The 26,362-nt window shown below is 45.2% G+C and overlaps 20 non-coding genes and 1 pseudogene across 20 annotated transcripts; all 21 read right to left on the reverse strand.

Moving 5' to 3' along the window:
• Nucleotides 1–186: 186 nt before the first annotated feature.
• LOC118937972 lies at nt 187–305 on the reverse strand. Its single transcript, XR_005035379.1, has one exon. It is a non-coding gene; the product is annotated as a 5S ribosomal RNA (ribosomal RNA).
• A 1,176-nt stretch (nt 306–1,481) lies between these two features.
• LOC118937979 lies at nt 1,482–1,600 on the reverse strand. Its single transcript, XR_005035383.1, has one exon. It is a non-coding gene; the product is annotated as a 5S ribosomal RNA (ribosomal RNA).
• Nucleotides 1,601–2,777: 1,177 nt separating this feature from the next.
• On the reverse strand, nt 2,778–2,896 carry LOC118937906. Its single transcript, XR_005035315.1, has one exon. It is a non-coding gene; the product is annotated as a 5S ribosomal RNA (ribosomal RNA).
• A 1,178-nt stretch (nt 2,897–4,074) lies between these two features.
• Nucleotides 4,075–4,193, reverse strand: LOC118937917. Its single transcript, XR_005035326.1, has one exon. It is a non-coding gene; the product is annotated as a 5S ribosomal RNA (ribosomal RNA).
• A 1,176-nt stretch (nt 4,194–5,369) lies between these two features.
• LOC118937928 lies at nt 5,370–5,488 on the reverse strand. Its single transcript, XR_005035336.1, has one exon. It is a non-coding gene; the product is annotated as a 5S ribosomal RNA (ribosomal RNA).
• Nucleotides 5,489–6,667: 1,179 nt separating this feature from the next.
• Nucleotides 6,668–6,786, reverse strand: LOC118937973. Its single transcript, XR_005035380.1, has one exon. It is a non-coding gene; the product is annotated as a 5S ribosomal RNA (ribosomal RNA).
• A 1,174-nt stretch (nt 6,787–7,960) lies between these two features.
• LOC118937939 lies at nt 7,961–8,079 on the reverse strand. The gene has a single exon (XR_005035346.1). It is a non-coding gene; the product is annotated as a 5S ribosomal RNA (ribosomal RNA).
• Nucleotides 8,080–9,258: 1,179 nt separating this feature from the next.
• LOC118937944 lies at nt 9,259–9,377 on the reverse strand. The gene has a single exon (XR_005035351.1). It is a non-coding gene; the product is annotated as a 5S ribosomal RNA (ribosomal RNA).
• A 1,176-nt stretch (nt 9,378–10,553) lies between these two features.
• Nucleotides 10,554–10,672, reverse strand: LOC118937945. The gene has a single exon (XR_005035352.1). It is a non-coding gene; the product is annotated as a 5S ribosomal RNA (ribosomal RNA).
• Nucleotides 10,673–11,850: 1,178 nt separating this feature from the next.
• On the reverse strand, nt 11,851–11,969 carry LOC118937974. Its single transcript, XR_005035381.1, has one exon. It is a non-coding gene; the product is annotated as a 5S ribosomal RNA (ribosomal RNA).
• Nucleotides 11,970–13,144: 1,175 nt separating this feature from the next.
• Nucleotides 13,145–13,263, reverse strand: LOC118937946. The gene has a single exon (XR_005035353.1). It is a non-coding gene; the product is annotated as a 5S ribosomal RNA (ribosomal RNA).
• Nucleotides 13,264–14,438: 1,175 nt separating this feature from the next.
• Nucleotides 14,439–14,557, reverse strand: LOC118937947. Its single transcript, XR_005035354.1, has one exon. It is a non-coding gene; the product is annotated as a 5S ribosomal RNA (ribosomal RNA).
• Nucleotides 14,558–15,727: 1,170 nt separating this feature from the next.
• On the reverse strand, nt 15,728–15,846 carry LOC118937948. The gene has a single exon (XR_005035355.1). It is a non-coding gene; the product is annotated as a 5S ribosomal RNA (ribosomal RNA).
• Nucleotides 15,847–17,014: 1,168 nt separating this feature from the next.
• Nucleotides 17,015–17,133, reverse strand: LOC118937949. The gene has a single exon (XR_005035356.1). It is a non-coding gene; the product is annotated as a 5S ribosomal RNA (ribosomal RNA).
• A 1,169-nt stretch (nt 17,134–18,302) lies between these two features.
• On the reverse strand, nt 18,303–18,421 carry LOC118937951. The gene has a single exon (XR_005035358.1). It is a non-coding gene; the product is annotated as a 5S ribosomal RNA (ribosomal RNA).
• A 1,170-nt stretch (nt 18,422–19,591) lies between these two features.
• On the reverse strand, nt 19,592–19,709 carry LOC118937975. The gene has a single exon (XR_005035382.1). It is a non-coding gene; the product is annotated as a 5S ribosomal RNA (ribosomal RNA).
• Nucleotides 19,710–20,888: 1,179 nt separating this feature from the next.
• LOC118937952 lies at nt 20,889–21,007 on the reverse strand. The gene has a single exon (XR_005035359.1). It is a non-coding gene; the product is annotated as a 5S ribosomal RNA (ribosomal RNA).
• A 1,176-nt stretch (nt 21,008–22,183) lies between these two features.
• Nucleotides 22,184–22,302, reverse strand: LOC118937953. Its single transcript, XR_005035360.1, has one exon. It is a non-coding gene; the product is annotated as a 5S ribosomal RNA (ribosomal RNA).
• A 1,179-nt stretch (nt 22,303–23,481) lies between these two features.
• Nucleotides 23,482–23,600, reverse strand: LOC118937954. The gene has a single exon (XR_005035361.1). It is a non-coding gene; the product is annotated as a 5S ribosomal RNA (ribosomal RNA).
• A 1,180-nt stretch (nt 23,601–24,780) lies between these two features.
• Nucleotides 24,781–24,899, reverse strand: LOC118937955. Its single transcript, XR_005035362.1, has one exon. It is a non-coding gene; the product is annotated as a 5S ribosomal RNA (ribosomal RNA).
• A 1,177-nt stretch (nt 24,900–26,076) lies between these two features.
• LOC118937976 lies at nt 26,077–26,185 on the reverse strand (annotated as a pseudogene).
• Nucleotides 26,186–26,362: the final 177 nt, after the last annotated feature.

The following is a 26,362-nucleotide window of genomic DNA, read 5'->3' on the forward strand; positions in this document are numbered from 1 at the left end:
AAACAAATGCTGAATGTAGTGCCTACATTTCGAGGGAAACGCACTGTCCATGATTGGATTTGATCAGGGCAGGGCAGCACTAACAAACTGCATGTAGTCCAATAAAAAGACACAACATTATTAGGGCGATAAATAAAAGGCAGTTGCTCCACGCATGACACAAGAGTACCCTCTACTGGAGCAAAAAGCTTACAGCACCTGGTATTCCCAGGCGGTCTCCCATCCAAGTACTAACCAGGCCCGACCCTGCTTAGCTTCCGAGATCGGACGAGATCGGGCGTATTCAGGCTGGTATGGCCGTAAGCGAAGGGAACCCTCTTGGTACACTATATAAAGTCAATGTGCCGCTCATTCATCGGGAGACAGAGAAATGTCCACGTTGTGACACACTGACAAAGCTCAAACCTTGCTTACATTTCCTTTCCAGCCCATATATTTCACTCTTGTGGGGGGGGGGGGGGGGGAGGGCATATCCTATGTTCACACTTATGACAACTTCATGGACTAGGGCCCTATATAATACGGAATCACGGAATCCAGACTTTAAACCGAAATTCAACAATATTCAAAAATGTTTTGAACTAAGGAGGAAATCAACTAAATCCTTTCAACTTGTTAGAAAATGCATTCATTTGCCCAAGAGAATCATTAGACATCAACAAAATGCATCAGTGATTCGTATTTCCACGCAACTTTCAGAAACAGCACAGGACTGCCCAGTTTCTGTGCGCATGCGTGCGGAGCGCGCGCAGGTCTACACTTTGTGTAGCCGTTAGCGTTGAGGCTAATGATTACCTTCTTCTGGTAGAGAAGGAAAGGCTTCCCACAAAAACCTTCTCAATGAAATGTTAACTGCAAAGTAGCCTATGCCAGCTTGGCAGAATTATATCATCATTATTTGCATCAATCCAGTGGCCATTTGTTTTGCAAACTCCGCAATCACATGAGCGCTACAGCAACACCGCTTAACCAAACAAAGGTCTCTTCCTGGCGCACGCTTGCGTTTAAAGGGTAACTACACCCCAAAATCGATATGTCTTCAATTTTTCCAAGACCTCAAAAGTGGTCTCCTGCTAGGGTTTTAAATGTTGTCGTGGACATAGAACATCCAATCGTGTTATATTTCGATTAAAAAGGTGTGCTTTTGAGAGCGCAAACCTGGAGAAGCAGGGATAAACGGTAAACCGGGAAATGTAAACGGGGGAGAGGGGGAATTTTTTTTGGGGGGGGGGGGTCAGGCAAAACATTGAAGGGATTTTACAGGGCCCTAATGGACGACAGACATTGACAGTCTAAAAACAAATGCTGAATGTAGTGCCTACATTTCGAGGGAAACGCACTGTCCATGATTGGATTTGATCAGGGCAGGGCAGCACTAACAAACTGCATGTAGTCCAATAAAAGACACAACATTATTAGGGCGATAAATAAAAGGCAGTTGCTCCACGCATGACACAAGAGTACCCTCTACTGGAGCAAAAAGCTTACAGCACCTGGTATTCCCAGGCGGTCTCCCATCCAAGTACTAACCAGGCCCGACCCTGCTTAGCTTCCGAGATCGGACGAGATCGGGCGTATTCAGGCTGGTATGGCCGTAAGCGAAGGGAACCCTCTTGGTACACTATATAAAGTCAATGTGCCGCTCATTCATCGGGAGACAGAGAAATGTCCACGTTGTGACACACTGACAAAGCTCAAACCTTGCTTACATTTCCTTTCCAGCCCATATATTTCACTCTTGTGGGGGGGGGGGGGGGGGAGGGCATATCCTATGTTCACACTTATGACAACTTCATGGACTAGGGCCCTATATAATACGGAATCACGGAATCCAGACTTTAAACCGAAATTCAACAATATTCAAAAATGTTTTGAACTAAGGAGGAAATCAACTAAATCCTTTCAACTTGTTAGAAAATGCATTCATTTGCCCAAGAGAATCATTAGACATCAACAAAATGCATCAGTGATTCGTATTTCCACGCAACTTTCAGAAACAGCACAGGACTGCCCAGTTTCTGTGCGCATGCGTGCGGAGCGCGCGCAGGTCTACACTTTGTGTAGCCGTTAGCGTTGAGGCTAATGATTACCTTCTTCTGGTAGAGAAGGAAAGGCTTCCCACAAAAACCTTCTCAATGAAATGTTAACTGCAAAGTAGCCTATGCCAGCTTGGCAGAATTATATCATCATTATTTGCATCAATCCAGTGGCCATTTGTTTTGCAAACTCCGCAATCACATGAGCGCTACAGCAACACCGCTTAACCAAACAAAGGTCTCTTCCTGGCGCACGCTTGCGTTTAAAGGGTAACTACACCCCAAAATCGATATGTCTTCAATTTTTCCAAGACCTCAAAAGTGGTCTCCTGCTAGGGTTTTAAATGTTGTCGTGGACATAGAACATCCAATCGTGTTATATTTCGATTAAAAAGGTGTGCTTTTGAGAGCGCAAACCTGGAGAAGCAGGGATAAACGGTAAACCGGGAAATGTAAACGGAGGAGAGGGGGAATTTTTTTTTGGGGGGGGGGGTCAGGCAAAACATTGAAGGGATTTTACAGGGCCCTAATGGACGACAGACATTGACAGTCTAAAAACAAATGCTGAATGTAGTGCCTACATTTCGAGGGAAACGCACTGTCCATGATTGGATTTGATCAGGGCAGGGCAGCACTAACAAACTGCATGTAGTCCAATAAAAAGACACAACATTATTAGGGCGATAAATAAAAGGCAGTTGCTCCACGCATGACACAAGAGTACCCTCTACTGGAGCAAAAAGCTTACAGCACCTGGTATTCCCAGGCGGTCTCCCATCCAAGTACTAACCAGGCCCGACCCTGCTTAGCTTCCGAGATCGGACGAGATCGGGCGTATTCAGGCTGGTATGGCCGTAAGCGAAGGGAACCCTCTTGGTACACTATATAAAGTCAATGTGCCGCTCATTCATCGGGAGACAGAGAAATGTCCACGTTGTGACACACTGACAAAGCTCAAACCTTGCTTACATTTCCTTTCCAGCCCATATATTTCACTCTTGTGGGGGGGGGGGGGGGGGGAGGGCATATCCTATGTTCACACTTATGACAACTTCATGGACTAGGGCCCTATATAATACGGAATCACGGAATCCAGACTTTAAACCGAAATTCAACAATATTCAAAAATGTTTTGAACTAAGGAGGAAATCAACTAAATCCTTTCAACTTGTTAGAAAATGCATTCATTTGCCCAAGAGAATCATTAGACATCAACAAAATGCATCAGTGATTCGTATTTCCACGCAACTTTCAGAAACAGCACAGGACTGCCCAGTTTCTGTGCGCATGCGTGCGGAGCGCGCGCAGGTCTACACTTTGTGTAGCCGTTAGCGTTGAGGCTAATGATTACCTTCTTCTGGTAGAGAAGGAAAGGCTTCCCACAAAAACCTTCTCAATGAAATGTTAACTGCAAAGTAGCCTATGCCAGCTTGGCAGAATTATATCATCATTATTTGCATCAATCCAGTGGCCATTTGTTTTGCAAACTCCGCAATCACATGAGCGCTACAGCAACACCGCTTAACCAAACAAAGGTCTCTTCCTGGCGCACGCTTGCGTTTAAAGGGTAACTACACCCCAAAATCGATATGTCTTCAATTTTTCCAAGACCTCAAAAGTGGTCTCCTGCTAGGGTTTTAAATGTTGTCGTGGACATAGAACATCCAATCGTGTTATATTTCGATTAAAAAGGTGTGCTTTTGAGAGCGCAAACCTGGAGAAGCAGGGATAAACGGTAAACCGGGAAATGTAAACGGGGGAGAGGGGGAATTTTTTTTGGGGGGGGGGGGTCAGGCAAAACATTGAAGGGATTTTACAGGGCCCTAATGGACGACAGACATTGACAGTCTAAAAACAAATGCTGAATGTAGTGCCTACATTTCGAGGGAAACGCACTGTCCATGATTGGATTTGATCAGGGCAGGGCAGCACTAACAAACTGCATGTAGTCCAATAAAAAGACACAACATTATTAGGGCGATAAATAAAAGGCAGTTGCTCCACGCATGACACAAGAGTACCCTCTACTGGAGCAAAAAGCTTACAGCACCTGGTATTCCCAGGCGGTCTCCCATCCAAGTACTAACCAGGCCCGACCCTGCTTAGCTTCCGAGATCGGACGAGATCGGGCGTATTCAGGCTGGTATGGCCGTAAGCGAAGGGAACCCTCTTGGTACACTATATAAAGTCAATGTGCCGCTCATTCATCGGGAGACAGAGAAATGTCCACGTTGTGACACACTGACAAAGCTCAAACCTTGCTTACATTTCCTTTCCAGCCCATATATTTCACTCTTGTGGGGGGGGGGGGGGGGAGGGCATATCCTATGTTCACACTTATGACAACTTCATGGACTAGGGCCCTATATAATACGGAATCACGGAATCCAGACTTTAAACCGAAATTCAACAATATTCAAAAATGTTTTGAACTAAGGAGGAAATCAACTAAATCCTTTCAACTTGTTAGAAAATGCATTCATTTGCCCAAGAGAATCATTAGACATCAACAAAATGCATCAGTGATTCGTATTTCCACGCAACTTTCAGAAACAGCACAGGACTGCCCAGTTTCTGTGCGCATGCGTGCGGAGCGCGCGCAGGTCTACACTTTGTGTAGCCGTTAGCGTTGAGGCTAATGATTACCTTCTTCTGGTAGAGAAGGAAAGGCTTCCCACAAAAACCTTCTCAATGAAATGTTAACTGCAAAGTAGCCTATGCCAGCTTGGCAGAATTATATCATCATTATTTGCATCAATCCAGTGGCCATTTGTTTTGCAAACTCCGCAATCACATGAGCGCTACAGCAACACCGCTTAACCAAACAAAGGTCTCTTCCTGGCGCACGCTTGCGTTTAAAGGGTAACTACACCCCAAAATCGATATGTCTTCAATTTTTCCAAGACCTCAAAAGTGGTCTCCTGCTAGGGTTTTAAATGTTGTCGTGGACATAGAACATCCAATCGTGTTATATTTCGATTAAAAAGGTGTGCTTTTGAGAGCGCAAACCTGGAGAAGCAGGGATAAACGGTAAACCGGGAAATGTAAACGGAGGAGAGGGGGAATTTTTTTTTGGGGGGGGGGGTCAGGCAAAACATTGAAGGGATTTTACAGGGCCCTAATGGACGACAGACATTGACAGTCTAAAAACAAATGCTGAATGTAGTGCCTACATTTCGAGGGAAACGCACTGTCCATGATTGGATTTGATCAGGGCAGGGCAGCACTAACAAACTGCATGTAGTCCAATAAAAAGACACAACATTATTAGGGCGATAAATAAAAGGCAGTTGCTCCACGCATGACACAAGAGTACCCTCTACTGGAGCAAAAAGCTTACAGCACCTGGTATTCCCAGGCGGTCTCCCATCCAAGTACTAACCAGGCCCGACCCTGCTTAGCTTCCGAGATCGGACGAGATCGGGCGTATTCAGGCTGGTATGGCCGTAAGCGAAGGGAACCCTCTTGGTACACTATATAAAGTCAATGTGCCGCTCATTCATCGGGAGACAGAGAAATGTCCACGTTGTGACACACTGACAAAGCTCAAACCTTGCTTACATTTCCTTTCCAGCCCATATATTTCACTCTTGTGGGGGGGGGGGGGGGGGGGGGGCATATCCTATGTTCACACTAATGACAACTTCATGGACTAGGGCCCTATATAATACGGAATCACGGAATCCAGACTTTAAACCGAAATTCAACAATATTCAAAAATGTTTTGAACTAAGGAGGAAATCAACTAAATCCTTTCAACTTGTTAGAAAATGCATTCATTTGCCCAAGAGAATCATTAGACATCAACAAAATGCATCAGTGATTCGTATTTCCACGCAACTTTCAGAAACAGCACAGGACTGCCCAGTTTCTGTGCGCATGCGTGCGGAGCGCGCGCAGGTCTACACTTTGTGTAGCCGTTAGCGTTGAGGCTAATGATTACCTTCTTCTGGTAGAGAAGGAAAGGCTTCCCACAAAAACCTTCTCAATGAAATGTTAACTGCAAAGTAGCCTATGCCAGCTTGGCAGAATTATATCATCATTATTTGCATCAATCCAGTGGCCATTTGTTTTGCAAACTCCGCAATCACATGAGCGCTACAGCAACACCGCTTAACCAAACAAAGGTCTCTTCCTGGCGCACGCTTGCGTTTAAAGGGTAACTACACCCCAAAATCGATATGTCTTCAATTTTTCCAAGACCTCAAAAGTGGTCTCCTGCTAGGGTTTTAAATGTTGTCGTGGACATAGAACATCCAATCGTGTTATATTTCGATTAAAAAGGTGTGCTTTTGAGAGCGCAAACCTGGAGAAGCAGGGATAAACGGTAAACCGGGAAATGTAAACGGAGGAGAGGGGGAATTTTTTTTGGGGGGGGGGTCAGGCAAAACATTGAAGGGATTTTACAGGGCCCTAATGGACGACAGACATTGACAGTCTAAAAACAAATGCTGAATGTAGTGCCTACATTTCGAGGGAAACGCACTGTCCATGATTGGATTTGATCAGGGCAGGGCAGCACTAACAAACTGCATGTAGTCCAATAAAAAGACACAACATTATTAGGGCGATAAATAAAAGGCAGTTGCTCCACGCATGACACAAGAGCTCCACCCTCTACTGGAGCAAAAAGCTTACAGCACCTGGTATTCCCAGGCGGTCTCCCATCCAAGTACTAACCAGGCCCGACTCTGCTTAGCTTCCGAGATCGGACGAGATCGGGCGTATTCAGGCTGGTATGGCCGTAAGCGAAGGGAACCCTCTTGGTACACTATATAAAGTCAATGTGCCGCTCATTCATCGGGAGACAGAGAAATGTCCACGTTGTGACACACTGACAAAGCTCAAACCTTGCTTACATTTCCTTTCCAGCCCATATATTTCACTCTTGTGGGGGGGGGGGGGGGGGGCATATCCTATGTTCACACTTATGACAACTTCATGGACTAGGGCCCTATATAATACGGAATCACGGAATCCAGACTTTAAACCGAAATTCAACAATATTCAAAAATGTTTTGAACTAAGGAGGAAATCAACTAAATCCTTTCAACTTGTTAGAAAATGCATTCATTTGCCCAAGAGAATCATTAGACATCAACAAAATGCATCAGTGATTCGTATTTCCACGCAACTTTCAGAAACAGCACAGGACTGCCCAGTTTCTGTGCGCATGCGTGCGGAGCGCGCGCAGGTCTACACTTTGTGTAGCCGTTAGCGTTGAGGCTAATGATTACCTTCTTCTGGTAGAGAAGGAAAGGCTTCCCACAAAAACCTTCTCAATGAAATGTTAACTGCAAAGTAGCCTATGCCAGCTTGGCAGAATTATATCATCATTATTTGCATCAATCCAGTGGCCATTTGTTTTGCAAACTCCGCAATCACATGAGCGCTACAGCAACACCGCTTAACCAAACAAAGGTCTCTTCCTGGCGCACGCTTGCGTTTAAAGGGTAACTACACCCCAAAATCGATATGTCTTCAATTTTTCCAAGACCTCAAAAGTGGTCTCCTGCTAGGGTTTTAAATGTTGTCGTGGACATAGAACATCCAATCGTGTTATATTTCGATTAAAAAGGTGTGCTTTTGAGAGCGCAAACCTGGAGAAGCAGGGATAAACGGTAAACCGGGAAATGTAAACGGAGGAGAGGGGGAATTTTTTTTTGGGGGGGGGGGTCAGGCAAAACATTGAAGGGATTTTACAGGGCCCTAATGGACGACAGACATTGACAGTCTAAAAACAAATGCTGAATGTAGTGCCTACATTTCGAGGGAAACGCACTGTCCATGATTGGATTTGATCAGGGCAGGGCAGCACTAACAAACTGCATGTAGTCCAATAAAAAGACACAACATTATTAGGGCGATAAATAAAAGGCAGTTGCTCCACGCATGACACAAGAGTACCCTCTACTGGAGCAAAAAGCTTACAGCACCTGGTATTCCCAGGCGGTCTCCCATCCAAGTACTAACCAGGCCCGACCCTGCTTAGCTTCCGAGATCGGACGAGATCGGGCGTATTCAGGCTGGTATGGCCGTAAGCGAAGGGAACCCTCTTGGTACACTATATAAAGTCAATGTGCCGCTCATTCATCGGGAGACAGAGAAATGTCCACGTTGTGACACACTGACAAAGCTCAAACCTTGCTTACATTTCCTTTCCAGCCCATATATTTCACTCTTGTGGGGGGGGGGGGGGGGGGGAGGGCATATCCTATGTTCACACTTATGACAACTTCATGGACTAGGGCCCTATATAATACGGAATCACGGAATCCAGACTTTAAACCGAAATTCAACAATATTCAAAAATGTTTTGAACTAAGGAGGAAATCAACTAAATCCTTTCAACTTGTTAGAAAATGCATTCATTTGCCCAAGAGAATCATTAGACATCAACAAAATGCATCAGTGATTCGTATTTCCACGCAACTTTCAGAAACAGCACAGGACTGCCCAGTTTCTGTGCGCATGCGTGCGGAGCGCGCGCAGGTCTACACTTTGTGTAGCCGTTAGCGTTGAGGCTAATGATTACCTTCTTCTGGTAGAGAAGGAAAGGCTTCCCACAAAAACCTTCTCAATGAAATGTTAACTGCAAAGTAGCCTATGCCAGCTTGGCAGAATTATATCATCATTATTTGCATCAATCCAGTGGCCATTTGTTTTGCAAACTCCGCAATCACATGAGCGCTACAGCAACACCGCTTAACCAAACAAAGGTCTCTTCCTGGCGCACGCTTGCGTTTAAAGGGTAACTACACCCCAAAATCGATATGTCTTCAATTTTTCCAAGACCTCAAAAGTGGTCTCCTGCTAGGGTTTTAAATGTTGTCGTGGACATAGAACATCCAATCGTGTTATATTTCGATTAAAAAGGTGTGCTTTTGAGAGCGCAAACCTGGAGAAGCAGGGATAAACGGTAAACCGGGAAATGTAAACGGGGGAGAGGGGGAATTTTTTTTGGGGGGGGGGGGTCAGGCAAAACATTGAAGGGATTTTACAGGGCCCTAATGGACGACAGACATTGACAGTCTAAAAACAAATGCTGAATGTAGTGCCTACATTTCGAGGGAAACGCACTGTCCATGATTGGATTTGATCAGGGCAGGGCAGCACTAACAAACTGCATGTAGTCCAATAAAAAGACACAACATTATTAGGGCGATAAATAAAAGGCAGTTGCTCCACGCATGACACAAGAGTACCCTCTACTGGAGCAAAAAGCTTACAGCACCTGGTATTCCCAGGCGGTCTCCCATCCAAGTACTAACCAGGCCCGACCCTGCTTAGCTTCCGAGATCGGACGAGATCGGGCGTATTCAGGCTGGTATGGCCGTAAGCGAAGGGAACCCTCTTGGTACACTATATAAAGTCAATGTGCCGCTCATTCATCGGGAGACAGAGAAATGTCCACGTTGTGACACACTGACAAAGCTCAAACCTTGCTTACATTTCCTTTCCAGCCCATATATTTCACTCTTGTGGGGGGGGGGGGGGGGAGGGCATATCCTATGTTCACACTTATGACAACTTCATGGACTAGGGCCCTATATAATACGGAATCACGGAATCCAGACTTTAAACCGAAATTCAACAATATTCAAAAATGTTTTGAACTAAGGAGGAAATCAACTAAATCCTTTCAACTTGTTAGAAAATGCATTCATTTGCCCAAGAGAATCATTAGACATCAACAAAATGCATCAGTGATTCGTATTTCCACGCAACTTTCAGAAACAGCACAGGACTGCCCAGTTTCTGTGCGCATGCGTGCGGAGCGCGCGCAGGTCTACACTTTGTGTAGCCGTTAGCGTTGAGGCTAATGATTACCTTCTTCTGGTAGAGAAGGAAAGGCTTCCCACAAAAACCTTCTCAATGAAATGTTAACTGCAAAGTAGCCTATGCCAGCTTGGCAGAATTATATCATCATTATTTGCATCAATCCAGTGGCCATTTGTTTTGCAAACTCCGCAATCACATGAGCGCTACAGCAACACCGCTTAACCAAACAAAGGTCTCTTCCTGGCGCACGCTTGCGTTTAAAGGGTAACTACACCCCAAAATCGATATGTCTTCAATTTTTCCAAGACCTCAAAAGTGGTCTCCTGCTAGGGTTTTAAATGTTGTCGTGGACATAGAACATCCAATCGTGTTATATTTCGATTAAAAAGGTGTGCTTTTGAGAGCGCAAACCTGGAGAAGCAGGGATAAACGGTAAACCGGGAAATGTAAACGGAGGAGAGGGGGAATTTTTTTTTGGGGGGGGGGGTCAGGCAAAACATTGAAGGGATTTTACAGGGCCCTAATGGACGACAGACATTGACAGTCTAAAAACAAATGCTGAATGTAGTGCCTACATTTCGAGGGAAACGCACTGTCCATGATTGGATTTGATCAGGGCAGGGCAGCACTAACAAACTGCATGTAGTCCAATAAAAAGACACAACATTATTAGGGCGATAAATAAAAGGCAGTTGCTCCACGCATGACACAAGAGTACCCTCTACTGGAGCAAAAAGCTTACAGCACCTGGTATTCCCAGGCGGTCTCCCATCCAAGTACTAACCAGGCCCGACCCTGCTTAGCTTCCGAGATCGGACGAGATCGGGCGTATTCAGGCTGGTATGGCCGTAAGCGAAGGGAACCCTCTTGGTACACTATATAAAGTCAATGTGCCGCTCATTCATCGGGAGACAGAGAAATGTCCACGTTGTGACACACTGACAAAGCTCAAACCTTGCTTACATTTCCTTTCCAGCCCATATATTTCACTCTTGTGGGGGGGGGGGGGGGGGGGGGCATATCCTATGTTCACACTAATGACAACTTCATGGACTAGGGCCCTATATAATACGGAATCACGGAATCCAGACTTTAAACCGAAATTCAACAATATTCAAAAATGTTTTGAACTAAGGAGGAAATCAACTAAATCCTTTCAACTTGTTAGAAAATGCATTCATTTGCCCAAGAGAATCATTAGACATCAACAAAATGCATCAGTGATTCGTATTTCCACGCAACTTTCAGAAACAGCACAGGACTGCCCAGTTTCTGTGCGCATGCGTGCGGAGCGCGCGCAGGTCTACACTTTGTGTAGCCGTTAGCGTTGAGGCTAATGATTACCTTCTTCTGGTAGAGAAGGAAAGGCTTCCCACAAAAACCTTCTCAATGAAATGTTAACTGCAAAGTAGCCTATGCCAGCTTGGCAGAATTATATCATCATTATTTGCATCAATCCAGTGGCCATTTGTTTTGCAAACTCCGCAATCACATGAGCGCTACAGCAACACCGCTTAACCAAACAAAGGTCTCTTCCTGGCGCACGCTTGCGTTTAAAGGGTAACTACACCCCAAAATCGATATGTCTTCAATTTTTCCAAGACCTCAAAAGTGGTCTCCTGCTAGGGTTTTAAATGTTGTCGTGGACATAGAACATCCAATCGTGTTATATTTCGATTAAAAAGGTGTGCTTTTGAGAGCGCAAACCTGGAGAAGCAGGGATAAACGGTAAACCGGGAAATGTAAACGGAGGAGAGGGGGAATTTTTTTGGGGGGGGGGGTCAGGCAAAACATTGAAGGGATTTTACAGGGCCCTAATGGACGACAGACATTGACAGTCTAAAAACAAATGCTGAATGTAGTGCCTACATTTCGAGGGAAACGCACTGTCCATGATTGGATTTGATCAGGGCAGGGCAGCACTAACAAACTGCATGTAGTCCAATAAAAAGACACAACATTATTAGGGCGATAAATAAAAGGCAGTTGCTCCACGCATGACACAAGAGCTCCACCCTCTACTGGAGCAAAAAGCTTACAGCACCTGGTATTCCCAGGCGGTCTCCCATCCAAGTACTAACCAGGCCCGACTCTGCTTAGCTTCCGAGATCGGACGAGATCGGGCGTATTCAGGCTGGTATGGCCGTAAGCGAAGGGAACCCTCTTGGTACACTATATAAAGTCAATGTGCCGCTCATTCATCGGGAGACAGAGAAATGTCCACGTTGTGACACACTGACAAAGCTCAAACCTTGCTTACATTTCCTTTCCAGCCCATATATTTCACTCTTGTGGGGGGGGGGGGGGGGGGCATATCCTATGTTCACACTTATGACAACTTCATGGACTAGGGCCCTATATAATACGGAATCACGGAATCCAGACTTTAAACCGAAATTCAACAATATTCAAAAATGTTTTGAACTAAGGAGGAAATCAACTAAATCCTTTCAACTTGTTAGAAAATGCATTCATTTGCCCAAGAGAATCATTAGACATCAACAAAATGCATCAGTGATTCGTATTTCCACGCAACTTTCAGAAACAGCACAGGACTGCCCAGTTTCTGTGCGCATGCGTGCGGAGCGCGCGCAGGTCTACACTTTGTGTAGCCGTTAGCGTTGAGGCTAATGATTACCTTCTTCTGGTAGAGAAGGAAAGGCTTCCCACAAAAACCTTCTCAATGAAATGTTAACTGCAAAGTAGCCTATGCCAGCTTGGCAGAATTATATCATCATTATTTGCATCAATCCAGTGGCCATTTGTTTTGCAAACTCCGCAATCACATGAGCGCTACAGCAACACCGCTTAACCAAACAAAGGTCTCTTCCTGGCGCACGCTTGCGTTTTAAAGGGTAACTACACCCCAAAATCGATATGTCTTCAATTTTTCCAAGACCTCAAAAGTGGTCTCCTGCTAGGGTTTTAAATGTTGTCGTGGACATAGAACATCCAATCGTGTTATATTTCGATTAAAAGGTGTGCTTTTGAGAGCGCAAACCTGGAGAAGCAGGGATAACGGTAAACCGGGAAATGTAAACGGAGGAGAGGGGGAATTTTTTTTGGGGGGGGGGGGTCAGGCAAACATTGAAGGGATTTTACAGGGCCCTAATGGACGACAGACATTGACAGTCTAAAAACAAATGCTGAATGTAGTGCCTACATTTCGAGGGAAACGCACTGTCCATGATTGGATTTGATCAGGGCAGGGCAGCACTAACAAACTGCATGTAGTCCAATAAAAAGACACAACATTATTAGGGCGATAAATAAAAGGCAGTTGCTCCACGCATGACACAAGAGCTCCACCCTCTACTGGAGCAAAAAGCTTACAGCACCTGGTATTCCCAGGCGGTCTCCCATCCAAGTACTAACCAGGCCCGACCCTGCTTAGCTTCCGAGATCGGACGAGATCGGGCGTATTCAGGCTGGTATGGCCGTAAGCGAAGGGAACCCTCTTGGTACACTATATAAAGTCAATGTGCCGCTCATTCATCGGGAGACAGAGAAATGTCCACGTTGTGACACACTGACAAAGCTCAAACCTTGCTTACATTTCCTTTCCAGCCCATATATTTCACTCTTGTGGGGGGGGGGGGGGGGGGGCATATCCTATGTTCACACTTATGACAACTTCATGGACTAGGGCCCTATATAATACGGAATCACGGAATCCAGACTTTAAACCGAAATTCAACAATATTCAAAAATGTTTTGAACTAAGGAGGAAATCAACTAAATCCTTTCAACTTGTTAGAAAATGCATTCATTTGCCCAAGAGAATCATTAGACATCAACAAAATGCATCAGTGATTCGTATTTCCACGCAACTTTCAGAAACAGCACAGGACTGCCCAGTTTCTGTGCGCATGCGTGCGGAGCGCGCGCAGGTCTACACTTTGTGTAGCCGTTAGCGTTGAGGCTAATGATTACCTTCTTCTGGTAGAGAAGGAAAGGCTTCCCACAAAAACCTTCTCAATGAAATGTTAACTGCAAAGTAGCCTATGCCAGCTTGGCCGAATTATATCATCATTATTTGCATCAATCCAGTGGCCATTTGTTTTGCAAACTCCGCAATCACATGAGCGCTACAGCAACACCGCTTAACCAAACAAAGGTCTCTTCCTGGCGCACGCTTGCGTTTAAAGGGTAACTACACCCCAAAATCGATATGTCTTCAATTTTTCCAAGACCTCAAAAGTGGTCTCCTGCTAGGGTTTTAAATGTTGTCGTGGACATAGAACATCCAATCGTGTTATATTTCGATTAAAAAGGTGTGCTTTTGAGAGCGCAAACCTGGAGAAGCAGGGATAAACGGTAAACCGGGAAATGTAAACGGAGGAGAGGGGGAATTTTTTTGGGGGGGGGGGGTCAGGCAAAACATTGAAGGGATTTTACAGGGCCCTAATGGGACGACAGACATTGACAGTCTAAAAACAAATGCTGAATGTAGTGCCTACATTTCGAGGGAAACGCACTGTCCATGATTGGATTTGATCAGGGCAGGGCAGCACTAACAAACTGCATGTAGTCCAATAAAAAGACACAACATTATTAGGGCGATAAATAAAAGGCAGTTGCTCCACGCATGACACAAGAGTACCCTCTACTGGAGCAAAAAGCTTACAGCACCTGGTATTCCCAGGCGGTCTCCCATCCAAGTACTAACCAGGCCCGACCCTGCTTAGCTTCCGAGATCGGACGAGATCGGGCGTATTCAGGCTGGTATGGCCGTAAGCGAAGGGAACCCTCTTGGTACACTATATAAAGTCAATGTGCCGCTCATTCATCGGGAGACAGAGAAATGTCCACGTTGTGACACACTGACAAAGCTCAAACCTTGCTTACATTTCCTTTCCAGCCCATATATTTCACTCTTGTGGGGGGGGGGGGGGAGGGCATATCCTATGTTCACACTTATGACAACTTCATGGACTAGGGCCCTATATAATACGGAATCACGGAATCCAGACTTTAAACCGAAATTCAACAATATTCAAAAATGTTTTGAACTAAGGAGGAAATCAACTAAATCCTTTCAACTTGTTAGAAAATGCATTCATTTGCCCAAGAGAATCATTAGACATCAACAAAATGCATCAGTGATTCGTATTTCCACGCAACTTTCAGAAACAGCACAGGACTGCCCAGTTTCTGTGCGCATGCGTGCGGAGCGCGCGCAGGTCTACACTTTGTGTAGCCGTTAGCGTTGAGGCTAATGATTACCTTCTTCTGGTAGAGAAGGAAAGGCTTCCCACAAAAACCTTCTCAATGAAATGTTAACTGCAAAGTAGCCTATGCCAGCTTGGCAGAATTATATCATCATTATTTGCATCAATCCAGTGGCCATTTGTTTTGCAAACTCCGCAATCACATGAGCGCTACAGCAACACCGCTTAACCAAACAAAGGTCTCTTCCTGGCGCACACTTGCGTTTAAAGGGTAACTACACCCCAAAATCGATATGTCTTCAATTTTCCAAGACCTCAAAAGTGGTCTCCTGCTAGGGTTTTAAATGTTGTCGTGGACATAGAACATCCAATCGTGTTATATTTCGATTAAAAAGGTGTGCTTTTGAGAGCGAAAACCTGGAGAAGCAGGGATAAACGGTAAACCGGGAAATGTAAACGGAGGAGAGGGGGAATTTTTTTGGGGGGGGGGTCAGGCAAAACATTGAAGGGATTTTACAGGGCCCTAATGGACGACAGACATTGACAGTCTAAAAACAAATGCTGAATGTAGTGCCTACATTTCGAGGGAAACGCACTGTCCATGATTGGATTTGATCAGGGCAGGGCAGCACTAACAAACTGCATGTAGTCCAATAAAAAGACACAACATTATTAGGGCGATAAATAAAAGGCAGTTGCTCCACGCATGACACAAGAGTACCCTCTACTGGAGCAAAAAGCTTACAGCACCTGGTATTCCCAGGCGGTCTCCCATCCAAGTACTAACCAGGCCCGACCCTGCTTAGCTTCCGAGATCGGACGAGATCGGGCGTATTCAGGCTGGTATGGCCGTAAGCGAAGGGAACCCTCTTGGTACACTATATAAAGTCAATGTGCCGCTCATTCATCGGGAGACAGAGAAATGTCCACGTTGTGACACACTGACAAAGCTCAAACCTTGCTTACATTTCCTTTCCAGCCCATATATTTCACTCTTGTGGGGGGGGGGAGGGCATATCCTATGTTCACACTTATGACAACTTCATGGACTAGGGCCCTATATAATACGGAATCACGGAATCCAGACTTTAAACCGAAATTCAACAATATTCAAAAATGTTTTGAACTAAGGAGGAAATCAACTAAATCCTTTCAACTTGTTAGAAAATGCATTCATTTGCCCAAGAGAATCATTAGACATCAACAAAATGCATCAGTGATTCGTATTTCCACGCAACTTTCAGAAACAGCACAGGACTGCCCAGTTTCTGTGCGCATGCGTGCGGAGCGCGCGCAGGTCTACACTTTGTGTAGCCGTTAGCGTTGAGGCTAATGATTACCTTCTTCTGGTAGAGAAGGAAAGGCTTCCCCAAAAAACCTTCTCAATGAAATGTTAACTGCAAAGTAGCCTATGCCAGCTTGGCAGAATTATATCATCATTATTTGCATCAATCCAGTGGCCATTTGTTTTGCAAACTCCGCAATCACATGAGCGCTACAGCAACACCGCTTAACCAAACAAAGGTCTCTTCCTGGCGCACACTTGCGTTTAAAGGGTAACTACACCCCAAAATCGATATGTCTTCAATTTTTCCAAGACCTCAAAAGTGGTCTCCTGCTAGGGTTTTAAATGTTGTCGTGGACATAGAACATCCAATCGTGTTATATTTCGATTAAAAAGGTGTGCTTTTGAGAGCGAAAACCTGGAGAAGCAGGGATAAACGGTAAACCGGGAAATGTAAACGGAGGAGAGGGGGAATTTTTTTGGGGGGGGGGGTCAGGCAAAACATTGAAGGGATTTTACAGGGCCCTAATGGACGACAGACATTGACAGTCTAAAAACAAATGCTGAATGTAGTGCCTACATTTCGAGGGAAACGCACTGTCCATGATTGGATTTGATCAGGGCAGGGCAGCACTAACAAACTGCATGTAGTCCAATAAAAAGACACAACATTATTAGGGCGATAAATAAAAGGCAGTTGCTCCACGCATGACACAAGAGTACCCTCTACTGGAGCAAAAAGCTTACAGCACCTGGTATTCCCAGGCGGTCTCCCATCCAAGTACTAACCAGGCCCGACCCTGCTTAGCTTCCGAGATCGGACGAGATCGGGCGTATTCAGGCTGGTATGGCCGTAAGCGAAGGGAACCCTCTTGGTACACTATATAAAGTCAATGTGCCGCTCATTCATCGGGAGACAGAGAAATGTCCACGTTGTGACACACTGACAAAGCTCAAACCTTGCTTACATTTCCTTTCCAGCCCATATATTTCACTCTTGGGGGGGGGGGGAGAGGGCATATCCTATGTTCACACTTATGACAACTTCATGGACTAGGGCCCTATATAATACGGAATCACGGAATCCAGACTTTAAACCGAAATTCAACAATATTCAAAAATGTTTTGAACTAAGGAGGAAATCAACTAAATCCTTTCAACTTGTTAGAAAATGCATTCATTTGCCCAAGAGAATCATTAGACATCAACAAAATGCATCAGTGATTCGTATTTCCACGCAACTTTCAGAAACAGCACAGGACTGCCCAGTTTCTGTGCGCATGCGTGCGGAGCGCGCGCAGGTCTACACTTTGTGTAGCCGTTAGCGTTGAGGCTAATGATTACCTTCTTCTGGTAGAGAAGGAAAGGCTTCCCACAAAAACCTTCTCAATGAAATGTTAACTGCAAAGTAGCCTATGCCAGCTTGGCAGAATTATATCATCATTATTTGCATCAATCCAGTGGCCATTTGTTTTGCAAACTCCGCAATCACATGAGCGCTACAGCAACACCGCTTAACCAAACAAAGGTCTTCCTGGCGCACACTTGCGTTTAAAGGGTAACTACACCCCAAAATCGATATGTCTTCAATTTTTCCAAGACCTCAAAAGTGGTCTCCTGCTAGGGTTTTAAATGTTGTCGTGGACATAGAACATCCAATCGTGTTATATTTCGATTAAAAAGGTGTGCTTTTGAGAGCGAAAACCTGGAGAAGCAGGGATAAACGGTAAACCGGGAAATGTAAACGGAGGAGAGGGGGAATTTTTTTTTGGGGGGGGGGTCAGGCAAAACATTGAAGGGATTTTACAGGGCCCTAATGGACGACAGACATTGACAGTCTAAAAACAAATGCTGAATGTAGTGCCTACATTTCGAGGGAAACGCACTGTCCATGATTGGATTTGATCAGGGCAGGGCAGCACTAACAAACTGCATGTAGTCCAATAAAAAGACACAACATTATTAGGGCGATAAATAAAAGGCAGTTGCTCCACGCATGACACAAGAGTACCCTCTACTGGAGCAAAAAGCTTACAGCACCTGGTATTCCCAGGCGGTCTCCCATCCAAGTACTAACCAGGCCCGACCCTGCTTAGCTTCCGAGATCGGACGAGATCGGGCGTATTCAGGCTGGTATGGCCGTAAGCGAAGGGAACCCTCTTGGTACACTATATAAAGTCAATGTGCCGCTCATTCATCGGGAGACAGAGAAATGTCCACGTTGTGACACACTGACAAAGCTCAAACCTTGCTTACATTTCCTTTCCAGCCCATATATTTCACTCTTGTGGGGGGGGGGGGAGGGCATATCCTATGTTCACACTTATGACAACTTCATGGACTAGGGCCCTATATAATACGGAATCACGGAATCCAGACTTTAAACCGAAATTCAACAATATTCAAAAATGTTTTGAACTAAGGAGGAAATCAACTAAATCCTTTCAACTTGTTAGAAAATGCATTCATTTGCCCAAGAGAATCATTAGACATCAACAAAATGCATCAGTGATTCGTATTTCCACGCAACTTTCAGAAACAGCACAGGACTGCCCAGTTTCTGTGCGCATGCGTGCGGAGCGCGCGCAGGTCTACACTTTGTGTTAGCGTTAGCGTTGAGGCTAATGATTACCTTCTTCTGGTAGAGAAGGAAGGCTTCCCACAAAAACCTTCTCAATGAAATGTTAACTGCAAAGTAGCCTATGCCAGCTTGGCAGAATTATATCATCATTATTTGCATCAATCCAGTGGCCATTTGTTTTGCAAACTCCGCAATCACATGAGCGCTACAGCAACACCGCTTAACCAAACAAAGGTCTCTTCCTGGCGCACGCTTGCGTTTAAAGGGTAACTACACCCCAAAATCGATATGTCTTCAATTTTTCCAAGACCTCAAAAGTGGTCTCCTGCTAGGGTTTTAAATGTTGTCGTGGACATAGAACATCCAATCGTGTTATATTTCGATTAAAAAGGTGTGCTTTTGAGAGCGCAAAACTGGAGAAGCAGGGATAAACGGTTAAACCGGGAAATGTAAACGGAGGAGAGGGGGAATTTTTTTGGGGGGGGGGGTCAGGCAAAACATTGAAGGGATTTTACAGGGCCCTAATGGACGACAGACATTGACAGTCTAAAAACAAATGCTGAATGTAGTGCCTACATTTCGAGGGAAACGCACTGTCCATGATTGGATTTGATCAGGGCAGGGCAGCACTAACAAACTGCATGTAGTCCAATAAAAAGACACAACATTATTAGGGCGATAAATAAAAGGCAGTTGCTCCACGCATGACACAAGAGTACCCTCTACTGGAGCAAAAAGCTTACAGCACCTGGTATTCCCAGGCGGTCTCCCATCCAAGTACTAACCAGGCCCGACCCTGCTTAGCTTCCGAGATCGGACGAGATCGGGCGTATCAGGCTGGTATGGCCGTAAGCGAAGGGAACCCTCTTGGTACACTATATAAAGTCAATGTGCCGCTCATTCATCGGGAGACAGAGAAATGTCCACGTTGTGACACACTGACAAAGCTCAAACCTTGCTTACATTTCCTTTCCAGCCCATATATTTCACTCTTTGTGGGGGGGGGGGGGGGGGGCATATCCTATGTTCACACTTATGACAACTTCATGGACTAGGGCCCTATATAATACGGAATCACGGAATCCAGACTTTAAACCGAAATTCAACAATATTCAAAAATGTTTTGAACTAAGGAGGAAATCAACTAAATCCTTTCAACTTGTTAGAAAATGCATTCATTTGCCCAAGAGAATCATTAGACATCAACAAAATGCATCAGTGATTCGTATTTCCACGCAACTTTCAGAAACAGCACAGGACTGCCCAGTTTCTGTGCGCATGCGTGCGGAGCGCGCGCAGGTCTACACTTTGTGTAGCCGTTAGCGTTGAGGCTAATGATTACCTTCTTCTGGTAGAGAAGGAAAGGCTTCCCACAAAAACCTTCTCAATGAAATGTTAACTGCAAAGTAGCCTATGCCAGCTTGGCAGAATTATATCATCATTATTTGCATCAATCCAGTGGCCATTTGTTTTGCAAACTCCGCAATCACATGAGCGCTACAGCAACACCGCTTAACCAAACAAAGGTCTCTTCCTGGCGCACGCTTGCGTTTAAAGGGTAACTACACCCCAAAATCGATATGTCTTCAATTTTTCCAAGACCTCAAAAGTGGTCTCCTGCTAGGGTTTTAAATGTTGTCGTGGACATAGAACATCCAATCGTGTTATATTTCGATTAAAAAGGTGTGCTTTTGAGAGCGCAAAACTGGAGAAGCAGGGATAAACGGTAAACCGGGAAATGTAAACGGAGGAGAGGGGGAATTTTTTTTGGGGGGGGGGGTCAGGCAAAACATTGAAGGGATTTTACAGGGCCCTAATGGACGACAGACATTGACAGTCTAAAAACAAATGCTGAATGTAGTGCCTACATTTCGAGGGAAACGCACTGTCCATGATTGGATTTGATCAGGGCAGGGCAGCACTAACAAACTGCATGTAGTCCAATAAAAACGACACAACATTATTAGGGCGATAAAATAAAAGGCAGTTGCTCCACGCATGACACAAGAGCTCCACCCTCTACTGGAGCAAAAAGCTTACAGCACCTGGTATTCCCAGGCGGTCTCCCATCCAAGTACTAACCAGGCCCGACCCTGCTTAGCTTCCGAGATCGGACGAGATCGGGCGTATTCAGGCTGGTATGGCCGTAAGCGAAGGGAACCTCTTGGTACACTATATAAAGTCAATGTGCCGCTCATTCATCGGGAGACAGAGAAATGTCCACGTTGTGACACACTGGCAAAGCTCAAACCTTGCTTACATTTCCTTTCCAGCCCATATATTTCACTCTTGTGGGGGGGGGGGGGGGGGGGGCATATCCTATGTTTCACACTTATGACAACTTCATGGACTAGGGCCCTATATAATACGGAATCACGGAATCCAGACTTTAAACCGAAATTCAACAATATTCAAAATGTTTTGAACTAAGGAGGAAATCAACTAAATCCTTTCAACTTGTTAGAAAATGCATTCATTTGCCCAAGAGAATCATTAGACATCAACAAAATGCATCAGTGATTCGTATTTCCACGCAACTTTCAGAAACAGCACAGGACTGCCCAGTTTCTGTGCGCATGCGTGCGGAGCGCGCGCAGGTCTACACTTTGTGTAGCCGTTAGCGTTGAGGCTAATGATTACCTTCTTCTGGTAGAGAAGGAAAGGCTTCCCACAAAAACCTTCTCAATGAAATGTTAACTGCAAAGTAGCCTATGCCAGCTTGGCAGAATTATATTCATCATTATTTGCATCAATCCAGTGGCCATTTGTTTTGCAAACTCCGCAATCACATGAGCGCTACAGCAACACCGCTTAACCAAACAAAGGTCTCTTCCTGGCGCACGCTTGCGTTTAAAGGGTAACTACACCCCAAAATCGATATGTCTTCAATTTTTCCAAGACCTCAAAAGTGGTCTCCTGCTAGGGTTTTAAATGTTGTCGTGGACATAGAACATCCAATCGTGTTATATTCGATTAAAAAGGTGTGCTTTTGAGAGCGCAAACCTGGAGAAGCAGGGATAAACGGTAAACCGGGAAATGTAAACGGAGGAGAGGGGAATTTTTTTTGGGGGGGGGGGTCAGGCAAAACATTGAAGGGATTTACAGGGCCCTAATGGACGACAGACATTGACAGTCTAAAAACAAATGCTGAATGTAGTGCCTACATTTCGAGGGAAACGCACTGTCCATGATTGGATTTGATCAGGGCAGGGCAAGCACTAACAAACTGCATGTAGTCCAATAAAAAGACACAACATTATTAGGGCGATAAATAAAAGGCAGTTGCTCCACGCATGACACAAGAGCTCCACCCTCTACTGGAGCAAAAAGCTTACAGCACCTGGTATTCCCAGGCGGTCTCCCATCCAAGTACTAACCAGGCCCGACCCTGCTTAGCTTCCGAGATCGGACGAGATCGGGCGTATTCAGGCTGGTATGGCCGTAAGCGAAGGGAACCCTCTTGGTACACTATATAAAGTCAATGTGCCGCTCATTCATCGGGAGACAGAGAAATGTCCACGTTGTGACACACTGACAAAGCTCAAACCTTGCTTACATTTCCTTTCCAGCCCATATATTTCACTCTTGTGGGGGGGGGGGGGGGGGGGGCATATCCTATGTTCACACTTATGACAACTTCATGGACTAGGGCCCTATATAATACGGAATCACGGAATCCAGACTTTAAACCGAAATCAACAATATTCAAAAATGTTTTGAACTAAGGAGGAAATCAACTAAATCCTTTCAACTTGTTAGAAAATGCATTCATTTGCCCAAGAGAATCATTAGACATCAACAAAATGCATCAGTGATTCGTATTTCCACGCAACTTTCAGAAACAGCACAGGACCTGCCCAGTTTCTGTGCGCATGCGTGCGGAGCGCGCGCAGGTCTACACTTTGTGTAGCCGTTAGCGTTGAGGCTAATGATTACCTTCTTCTGGTAGAGAAGGAAAGGCTTCCCACAAAAACCTTCTCAATGAAATGTTAACTGCAAAGTAGCCTATGCCAGCTTGGCAGAATTATATCATCATTATTTGCATCAATCCAGTGGCCATTTGTTTTGCAAACTCCGCAATCACATGAGCGCTACAGCAACACCGCTTAACCAAACAAAGGTCTCTTCCTGGCGCACGCTTGCGTTTAAAGGGTAACTACACCCCAAAATCGATATGTCTTCAATTTTTCCAAGACCTCAAAAGTGGTCTCCTGCTAGGGTTTTTAAATGTTGTCGTGGACATAGAACATCCAATCGTGTTATATTTCGATTAAAAAGGTGTGCTTTTGAGAGCGCAAACCTGGAGAAGCAGGGATAAACGGTAAACCGGGAAATGTAAACGGAGGAGAGGGGGAATTTTTTGGGGGGGGGGGGGTCAGGCAAAACATTGAAGGGATTTTACAGGGCCCTAATGGACGACAGACATTGACAGTCTAAAAACAAATGCTGAATGTAGTGCCTACATTTCGAGGGAAACGCACTGTCCATGATTGGATTTGATCAGGGCAGGGCAGCACTAACAAACTGCATGTAGTCCAATAAAAAGACACAACATTATTAGGGCGATAAATAAAAGGCAGTTGCTCCACGCATGACACAAGAGCTCCACCCTCTACTGGAGCAAAAAGCTTACAGCACCTGGTATTCCCAGGCGGTCTCCCATCCAAGTACTAACCAGGCCCGACCCTGCTTAGCTTCCGAGATCGGACGAGATCGGGCGTATTCAGGCTGGTATGGCCGTAAGCGAAGGGAACCCTCTTGGTACACTATATAAAGTCAATGTGCCGCTCATTCATCGGGAGACAGAGAAATGTCCACGTTGTGGACACACTGACAAAGCTCAAACCTTGCTTACATTTCCTTTCCAGCCCATATATTTCACTCTTGTGGGGGGGGGGGGGGGGGAGGGCATATCCTATGTTCACACTTATGACAACTTCATGGACTAGGGCCCTATATAATACGGAATCACGGAATCCAGACTTTAAACCGAAATTCAACAATATTCAAAAATGTTTTGAACTAAGGAGGAAATCAACTAAATCCTTTCAACTTGTTAGAAAATGCATTCATTTGCCCAAGAGAATCATTAGACATCAACAAAATGCATCAGTGATTCGTATTTCCACGCAACTTTCAGAAACAGCACAGGACTGCCCAGTTTCTGTGCGCATGCGTGCGGAGCGCGCGCAGGTCTACACTTTGTGTAGCCGTTAGCGTTGAGGCTAATGATTACCTTCTTCTGGTAGAGAAGGAAAGGCTTCCCACAAAAACCTTCTCAATGAAATGTTAACTGCAAAGTAGCCTATGCCAGCTTGGCAGAATTATATCATCATTATTTGCATCAATCCAGTGGCCATTTGTTTTGCAAACTCCGCAATCACATGAGCGCTACAGCAACACCGCTTAACCAAACAAAGGTCTCTTCCTGGCGCACGCTTGCGTTTAAAGGGTAACTACACCCCAAAATCGATATGTCTTCAATTTTTCCAAGACCTCAAAAGTGGTCTCCTGCTAGGGTTTTAAATGTTGTCGTGGACATAGAACATCCAATCGTGTTATATTTCGATTAAAAAGGTGTGCTTTTGAGAGCGCAAACCTGGAGAAGCAGGGATAAACGGTAAACCGGGAAATGTAAACGGAGGAGAGGGGGAATTTTTTTTGGGGGGGGGGGTCAGGCAAAACATTGAAGGGATTTTACAGGGCCCTAATGGACGACAGACATTGACAGTCTAAAAACAAATGCTGAATGTAGTGCCTACATTTCGAGGGAAACGCACTGTCCATGATTGGATTTGATCAGGGCAGGGCAGCACTAACAAACTGCATGTAGTCCAATAAAAAGACACAACATTATTAGGGCGATAAATAAAAGGCAGTTGCTCCACGCATGACACAAGAGCTCCACCCTCTACTGGAGCAAAAAGCTTACAGCACCTGGTATTCCCAGGCGGTCTCCCATCCAAGTACTAACCAGGCCCGACCCTGCTTAGCTTCCGAGATCGGACGAGATCGGGCGTATTCAGGCTGGTATGGCCGTAAGCGAAGGGAACCCTCTTGGTACACTATATAAAGTCAATGTGCCGCTCATTCATCGGGAGACAGAGAAATGTCCACGTTGTGACACACTGACAAAGCTCAAACCTTGCTTACATTTCCTTTCCAGCCCATATATTTCACTCTTGTGGGGGGGGGGGGGGGGGAGGGCATATCCTATGTTCACACTTATGACAACTTCATGGACTAGGGCCCTATATAATACGGAATCACGGAATCCAGACTTTAAACCGAAATTCAACAATATTCAAAAATGTTTTGAACTAAGGAGGAAATCAACTAAATCCTTTCAACTTGTTAGAAAATGCATTCATTTGCCCAAGAGAATCATTAGACATCAACAAAATGCATCAGTGATTCGTATTTCCACGCAACTTTCAGAAACAGCACAGGACTGCCCAGTTTCTGTGCGCATGCGTGCGGAGCGCGCGCAGGTCTACACTTTGTGTAGCCGTTAGCGTTGAGGCTAATGATTACCTTCTTCTGGTAGAGAAGGAAAGGCTTCCCACAAAAACCTTCTCAATGAAATGTTAACTGCAAAGTAGCCTATGCCAGCTTGGCAGAATTATATCATCATTATTTGCATCAATCCAGTGGCCATTTGTTTTGCAAACTCCGCAATCACATGAGCGCTACAGCAACACCGCTTAACCAAACAAAGGTCTCTTCCTGGCGCACGCTTGCGTTTAAAGGGTAACTACACCCCAAAATCGATATGTCTTCAATTTTTCCAAGACCTCAAAAGTGGTCTCCTGCTAGGGTTTTAAATGTTGTCGTGGACATAGAACATCCAATCGTGTTATATTTCGATTAAAAAGGTGTGCTTTTGAGAGCGCAAACCTGGAGAAGCAGGGATAAACGGTAAACCGGGAAATGTAAACGGAGGAGAGGGGGAATTTTTTTTTTTGGGGGGGGGTCAGGCAAAACATTGAAGGGATTTTACAGGGCCCTAATGGACGACAGACATTGACAGTCTAAAAACAAATGCTGAATGTAGTGCCTACATTTCGAGGGAAACGCACTGTCCATGATTGGATTTGATCAGGGCAGGGCAGCACTAACAAACTGCATGTAGTCCAATAAAAAGACACAACATTATTAGGGCGATAAATAAAAGGCAGTTGCTCCACGCATGACACAAGAGTACCCTCTACTGGAGCAAAAAGCTTACAGCACCTGGTATTCCCAGGCGGTCTCCCATCCAAGTACTAACCAGGCCCGACCCTGCTTAGCTTCCGAGATCGGACGTATTCAGGCTGGTATGGCCGTAAGCGAAGGGAACCCTCTTGGTACACTATATAAAGTCAATGTGCCGCTCATTCATCGGGAGACAGAGAAATGTCCACGTTGTGACACACTGACAAAGCTCAAACCTTGCTTACATTTCCTTTCCAGCCCATATATTTCACTCTTGTGGGGGGGGGGGGGGGGAGGGCATATCCTATGTTCA

The sequence above is a fragment of the Oncorhynchus mykiss genome, chromosome 12, assembly GCF_013265735.2.
Source record: "Oncorhynchus mykiss isolate Arlee chromosome 12, USDA_OmykA_1.1, whole genome shotgun sequence".
Classification (NCBI taxonomy): domain Eukaryota; kingdom Metazoa; phylum Chordata; class Actinopteri; order Salmoniformes; family Salmonidae; genus Oncorhynchus; species Oncorhynchus mykiss.